Genomic DNA, 8,180 nt, shown 5'->3' with positions numbered 1-8,180 from the left:
CCGCCCCCCATGGGCGGGCGGTACGCTGCGCTGGCTCCGGGGGGACGCGGCGGCTGCTGCACAAAGGTTCCGCCCGGCGGGAAGGGCTCGCAGAGGCGCGGGGCGGGGGTGACCAAAATCCGCGCTGGTGGCTGCAAAGGGACTGTCCGAGGGGCTCTGTTATTATCTGCAAAGGGACTGTCCGAGGGGCTCTGTTATTATCTGCAAAAGGACTCAAAAGGACTGTCCGAGGGGCTCTGTTATTATCTGCAAAGGGACTGTCCGAGGGGCTCTGTTATTATCTGCAAAAGGACTGTCCGAGGGGCTCTGTTATTATCCCCCACCTCAGGAGCCTGAGCACAAGCTGGGCTCTGAGGCCACCCCACTCTAGGCATTCAGACCTATGGAGAACATCATTACATGGCAGAGATGGGAGCTGGGGCTTCTGCAGCAGTGATGGTAAAAGACAATAAATGTATCAGCCTTTCCTGCAACCTGTTCATAAAACAGAGATTTCCAAAACGGGTATGAGATGTTAAACCAGCTGCTCAGTCTTCAGCACTCCCAGAAGTTAGAAATCCACCAGGACCTTCTCTCCCGACTGCTAACACAGCTGGAGCGGAGGAGATGCCAGGGGATGGGATTTGGCACTTTGCCTTTGGTAATTCCCTGCCCTGTGCTCTTCTGGCATTAAAGTTCATTAGCACCATGCCTGGGCAATCAGCCAGCAGAGCAGCAGCACGCAGGGAGCCAAAGACAGGATAATGTTAAAATACACCACCCAGAAAGGGCTCTGGATCAATACATTTGCTCACTGTGTACTGTGTTATTAATTTTTTAATTAGTCAATTATAAAAAACCCATCCTGTAGTAACTGAAGGGAGACTACAAGAAAGAGAGAAACTTTTCCCAAGGGCATGGAGTGACAAGACAAAGGGGAACGGCTTCAGACTGAGAGGGCAGGACTTGATGGGATATTGGGGAGAAATTCTTCCCTGTGAGAGTGCTGAGGCCCAGGCACAGATTCCCAGGGAAGCTGTGGCGGCCCCTGGATCCCTGGAAGTGTCCAAGACAGGCTGGACAGAGCTTGGAGCAACCTGGGACAGTGGAAGATGTCCCTGCTCATGGCAAGGATTGGAACGAGCTGATTTTTAATGTTCTTTCCAACCCAAACCATTCAATGGTTCTAAAATTCTATGAATTACAGCTACTCTATGTCAATTGAGGCCTTAAAATATATTACTATTTAATTTTGGAGCTAAGAATGTTTAGTCAAAATAAACCCAGAACTTAAATTGTAGCTGCATTAGGAAGAAAAAGGAGGAAAAGTCTAACTACAAGACAGATAAAGTATTGTCTTCTGATCTCACAGGCTTAAATGAAAACAATTATTATAAATTACAGGGGAACACACTGGAATAGTTTAACTTTCAAAATAACAATGTTTCACTTCATGACAAAACAAAAGCTGGAGCTGGAGGAATCCTTTATGAGCCCCAGGGGAAGCATCACAGATCTCAAACACACAAGTCCATATGTTCACTCTGCTGTGAGCCAACAGCTGCCCAAATAACTGACAAGGGATCAAAAGTGGGGTGTCTGAACTCCAAACACTGCAAGGTGTGCAGATACACACTTCCTTCCTACAGGAAAAAAAAAGGAAAAAATATTAAACACAGTCCCCTCACTGCTGCAGGAAACTCAACCCCCCTGTGATGTTACACTGCAAGGAGTCAAATCTGGCACCCAGAAACAGCAAAGCAATTTCAGGGCATTTTCTCTTTCATATATAATTTTATTTCTGGTTATAGAAACAAATGCTAAGAGGAGAAGCAACATTCCCCAACCACATACATCAAATTAAGGTAACAGAACAGTTAAAATAAATGAAAAAAAAAAAAAAAAGTAGAAATTTAAACCTTTGTTATAGCTTTAAAATATTAACGTTCTCGATACATTAGAAATCACATTCAGATCTCAAATTACTTAAAAAATGTATGGCTCTATATTAAAAAAACAAACAAACAAAACCACTGTATCCCATCTGAAGTGGAAACACAGGTCCTGCTCCCGGGATGCAGGATCCCACACCCTGCTGGGAGCCAGGGCTGCCTTGAGCATCTCACAGGAGCAGCAGCATGGCCAGAGAAAGAACATGAACTTCACATCCACTGCCCCCATGGAGCTCCCCCCTTGGGATACACACCTGCTTTTGAAAAAGCACTGATAACGAAAACAAGTCACAAAAAAACCCCAAAACAACTTTTGATATCAGCTGTAAAAAAAAAAAACAAAACAACCCCACAAACCCCAAAACATCTGGCTGGAGGTGTCTTGCACAGGCAACACCAGGAACTGAAATGCAAGCATGGCTTTAGTTTCCCCTTTCCATCACCTTCTTATTTTATAAAATAAGTGCCAAACCGAGGTGAAAGGGGTAAGGCTGGCCCAGATTTCTGTAGCAAACCCTTCTGTGAAGCCACTGAGGTATTTCAGGTTCTCCTTTCAGCCTTCCCCAGGGACTCGGTGGGAATGAGCATCTGCAGAACAGGGGGGAGAGTTGGATTTTTCTGAGTTTGTTTTTTATTAGAGCAATTATTCAGAGTTGGATGTGAATTTCCAGCTTTACCATCCGTTGCTCACACACAGCTTTTGATTTATCCCTAAACAGCTTTTAACAGTCCTTTGGATAACAGTCCTTTGGATAGCTACAGACTCTTAAAATGCTCTTTTTGGCTACGTGGAGGTTGGCTGGCAGGCTGGGCAAGGCCAGCCTCCTCAGCACAAACAGCATGTCCAGAACCCAACACAACATATGGTCTTGTAAGATTTTCATATTTTAAAGCCATTTTCTGTATCACTATATTTGAATGTGTTTGGTTTTGCTTTTGTTTTTTCTTTTTTTTTCTTTTTCTTTTTTTTTTTTTTTTTTTACATTCTGTTTTCTATTAAAGCAAAAAGATCTTACAAATAATACTCTGGTTCCCTCTACTTCAAGCCCATTTGAGGGAGAAAAAAAAAAAGAGAGATTAAGCAAGTTTAGGTTTACAGTAATTCAATTGCTACAGAGCCAACTTAGCAGCCTGCCCACCTCCCAAGAGCAGCATATAAATCAGCAGAACATCAGGATGTTCTGCACCAGACTTTTAGCAGCAAGACAGTGAAACAGAAGGAATTCTCACTTTTTCTGCTCCATTTAAACCTCATTTTTCATCAGCTACCAGACATTTCTCCTCACCGTTGCCCTTAGCTTTAAGGAAGGCTCTGTCTCAGACTGCTTTAGGTGAAAGTGAGGTGGGGTAGGAGCAGGACAGAGAGGTCCAGATCACAGCATAACCTGGCAGCAGACACAACCAAATATTAGGGGAAGTCTGGGTTTCACAGGGGCTGTTTTCTGCTGGATGAGGAGGAAAGCTGCTTCCTTTCACTGCTCCTATTCTGGTCACTCTTCCTATCACCAACCCTGTCCTCCCTGAAGAACTGAAGCCCCATCACCAGGCAGGGATTGCTGAGGTGAAGCTTTCACTCAGATCCTCACAGAGAATTTCTGCTTCTGGAAGAGCAATTAGGATTAGGAAATCAAATATCACTTGCTTTTGTTCTCAAAAGATCCAAGTGGTTCAAAATACACCCTTCTGTGAATTTAGTGATCCCTGTGGAATTAAATCACATCTGAACTCTGGCCAGTTCAGTAAAATTTACTCCCTGTGAATGGAAACATTAGAAAAACTCTTCTGTGCTTGTTTTTAAGGGGATATAGACACACCTCACCCCAAAAAGAGACAGAAGCATGACAAAAGGAAAATAATCTCACCACAGAGGAAAAGAAACAATTTCCTAGTGCCCCAGTGTTAGCTTAGCCACCTGACAGAGAGGAATTCCTCAGCCTTGCACCATCCTCGTGGACCCCCCATCAATCTCCTCTGTTAGAAATCAGGTCCCATTACTGACAGAGCAGAATCTGTAAAGAACTCCCTGATACTGCACCTAGAGAGAACTGCAGACAAGAAAGGATTCCAGCTTTCATTAGTGCCATTTGGGGGGGGTTTCCTTGCCAGAAAAGCAGCGTGGGCTGGGGTTGCTGCAAGCAGGACAAAGGCAGAAGCAGGGAGATCCTACACAAGGAAGATGCAAGTACCAAGCTGCCTCTCCTGCTCTGTGAGAGGAATGAAAGCAATCACTGAAGTAAAGCTGCTTCCACTGGTTGCTCACATTCATTACAAAAATAGGTTTATCATTCTTTCAGAGTCAGTGCCTGGTGCAGGAATTACCAACACTCTGTATAAAAGTCTGTGTAAGTACCATTCAAGAGAAGGAAATAGTCATGGACCATTTATATATCTATATTGACACACACGCTCACACACTCACACATTAATAAATATAAATTTTATGTTTACACAGATCTAATTTAATATTCTCTGAAAAAAAAATATTTAAAGGGTTTCTTCCTTAGCTGCCACCCATGAATTGTCAAATTTTTTTTCTGTCTTGAGAGCAAAGGAGTAGATTTGGCACAACTACCCTGTGCTCTGAAACTTAAAGTGACACATAAGGAGAGGACCAACCATACATTCTGAAAGGTTTTAATTCAGTGTTGGTAAATTGAAAAGGTATCAAAAGAATTTTCCAAACATATAAATACAAACGTCACAAATTGATTCAAAATTTGGAATTTAAATATAGTGCTCCAAGAAAACCAAGTATTTTTCAAACTGTCTTGCTCAGGCCAAAGTAAAATGCTCCCTGGTGTATTGCTGCCCCATGAAAGACACCCTAACATAGAAAGCCCACTCTCAGAGCTACAGAAATCCCACTGCTGGTCATGGCATGGGAATCCACCCACACCTGCACGCACAAACACATGCACTGACCTGCAAACAACCCACCCAGCAGAGAGAGGTGCTGATCTAACACATCCCAGCCCAGGAGCTGCCTGGGAGCCCAGAGAGAGATTCCCCAGCCATGTTTTGATCAGGTGCAGATCAACATGCAAGAAGGCATCAGCTCCAGCAGCCCAGATGACCTTGTAGTGTACCTGTTCTCTGCAGCACAGCTGGCTCCTTTGGAAGCTACACTTTCCAGCAGTAGTGTGTATGCTATAGTAGCAGCAGCTTGGGCATCATTTTTCACCCAGAAGGACACAAGAAGTTCTACAACAGATTGTTTACTCGTGTAACTGCAACCTGACACAAGAATCCTAGCCAGATGCAGACCTTCAAGAAATGGAATTAAATTAGGAGTTGGATTAAAGAACTCTGGAGTTGACAGATGTAACTACAAATAGAGGGGAAAAACTGATGAAGAGCAGAAACAGGAGCTGCCCAAGAGACTGGCTGGCAAGAGAAGACAGTTCATTTACTGCAGGGTGGCATCTGCAAACTCAAAAACTCAGTGTGCAGCAAGGGCAAAATTATGAAACGCATCCCGTTCCTTTAGAGGTTCATTCTTAATGCCCTAGTCCAACTTATTAGCAGCAGGACTTAAAAAAAACCTCAAAGATTTTGCAGCAGGTAGAAACTCAAGGCAATTTCCACATTGGATTGAAACTATCACTTGATAAGATTAAGCACAGATATCTTTAAAAGTGATCAGGATCCTTCAGTGCTGCTTCCTGCTCAAAAAGACCCAAGCTAGGACTGTTCCTTGGAAGAGAGAGACAACATGGTGGCCTCTGCACAAATGCAATCCAGTCCACTCTGTGATTTGTTCCTTACACTTTACATTTGCCTTGCAGCAAGAGACCAAACAGGTACTGGGCTGTACTGGCAGAAGTGCAGCTACCAGGCCAAGGGAAGGGATTCCTCTTCCAACCCATCCAGCACTCCCCAGATCATGTCTGCAGCACTGTCTCTGCCTTTGGGCTCCCCAGCACAATTCCACCTGATGGATAAAAAGAGACCAAGACAACCAGGCTGGTTCAGCCTTAAGAGAAGGAACAAATTGGAAAAATCTTACCGGAATCTTCAAGTTCCTATTTGCCACACACAGAGGAGGCAGAGATGGGCTCTCCTCAGAGGTCAGGAACAAATGCAGCTGCATGGGAAATTCTTATGTTGCTGAGAAGTTTTCACCTTGTGTGGTGAGAGTGGATTCTCTAAGGAGAGGTACAGAACTACCACTAGGTGAAATGCAAGATCCTCAAATCCAGGGAAACACTTCTCCTTCACCCTACATTTTGACATTCACTTGCACACTAGCACACACCAGTGATACCAAACAAATACCCCCTTGCTGACACAGATGAAAAGTTCCAACACCAACAGAACATCCCCAGCAGGCAGGGAGAAGTGTTCCACACCACACTGCAAAGAGTTCAGGTCAGATGCTCTCACTTGCTTAGATACAGGTCCCTAGCCTTCTGTGCTCCAAGTTTTATTCCATTGTGGGCATTTCACTACTGAAAAAGGAAAAAAAAAAAAGTGGAAATTAACTCTGAATGACAGCTCTAAGTCAGTACAAAAGACGAAACATGCAAAATCAAGTTTACTCCCCCCAAAATTTGATGCTAGACCATGACATTGATGGCAGAAGCACTGTAAGAGCTTGAGCTGTTATTTCTTTCCTTACAAAGCTTTAACATGTCTCTGAAAACACTGTCCTGAATAAGCTCTGTCCAACAGTAATATGTCTAGAACACAGCATGAAAATTCATTCAGGGCGACCAAAATGACCTTTCTCAACCTGTTCTGGAGCTCCATGTATTCCACAGGTATTTTCATTCTTGAGTCCTCAGGCAGAGCTTAATGCAAGGTGCTGCTCCTGTCAGTGGATAAAAATGACTGGATATGCTACAGGGGACAGTGTTAATGGCATGGGGGAGGGAGGAATATGGGAAGGAAAAAGAATTGAAAAGAATATATGAGCTAATCATGAACTTCAATTTTGTGCTCAGCACTGTGCTGTGTTATCACTAAATCAGATTAAATTGATCTTTCTCTAAAAAGCTTTCTGTATCATAAGAGCCAAGGTCAAGACAAACAACACGGAATTCCAGTGGAACAGAACAAAGAACGACTGCATTCAACTCTTGCAAACTGGGGCAAAGAAAGTTGCTATAAACTAACTGTGATCAAAGTAAAATTAGTCAATGTCATTGCCTAAGGTGAAAAAAAAATCAATAGGGAATGGGGGAAAGTGAATTCACACATGAAGAACTTGCTTTTACAGTTTTCCCAGGTCCAAGTTATTGCAGTTTAAATATTCAATATGCCTTGACCTTCATTACACAGAAAGCAGAAAATCCAGTGAAACCTCCACCTTCACTTCCCCTTAAACCTTTAGTTAATGTAATCAAAGAGGAGATGCAACTTTTTAGACAATAAGAACAAGTCAGATTATAAATTTAAAATAATCTGAGCACTGCATATAACCATTAAGGTAAACATTTTCTTTCTAGTTGAAGACTTAATTCTACCACCACACCTCTGCAGCCTGGAGAATCAGGACTGGTATGTAGAGAGAATGGTGCTGTCATCCAGACTGATCAGTGCTGAAAGAATTCATCTGGAGGCCTGAAAGAAGATGTCTTCATCTCACATGTTCTGGATGAGGACCACACTTTTCCACAGCTCTCAACACGATCTAGCAGGAACAGTTATTTTACCTGGTACCAGGCAATGTTTAGCCAAACCTACAAAAAAATCTGCAAGTGGCAGGACTGCTTCCTACAGCAGCAGAGGGATGCAACAGACTGATAAAGCAAAAACCCCCTGACAGGGTGAACTGACAAGCTCCAGACATCTCAAGCAGAAAGGGTGAACAGAACAAAGATATTTGCTTATCCTCAACTCCCATTTGAACCAGCAGGCATTGTGAGCCACAAAAAGAAGAGACCGAAAGTGTTATTCTGTTCTAAATACTCAGGAGGCAGATCTACACATGCAACCTGAGAATGGACTTTCAAGAGGTATCTACAAAGCAGCAGCTTTATGGTGGATGAAAACATTGTCACTCAGCTGATGTCTTTCTATGGTGCTGGATTAGTTTACAGAAGTTCAGGGTTGAATTACTTAGACTCTTCAAGAGAAAAGCATCAGCAAAGAAAAATCCACAGAATCTTGGCAGCTCCACATTCTGAACAGTTTTCTGTTGGTTTTTCATCTTGCTCTGACTCACCCAACATTCTGGAAACCCAAGGAGTCCTGTGCTTCCGGAGCGCTCCCGAGCCTCGGGGCTGTTTCAGAGGCGTGCCTGTACCT

The sequence above is a fragment of the Molothrus aeneus genome, chromosome 16, assembly GCF_037042795.1.
Source record: "Molothrus aeneus isolate 106 chromosome 16, BPBGC_Maene_1.0, whole genome shotgun sequence".
NCBI lineage: Eukaryota > Metazoa > Chordata > Aves > Passeriformes > Icteridae > Molothrus > Molothrus aeneus.
The sequence above is the reverse complement of the archived record's forward strand: the minus strand, read 5'-3'. Positions refer to the sequence as shown.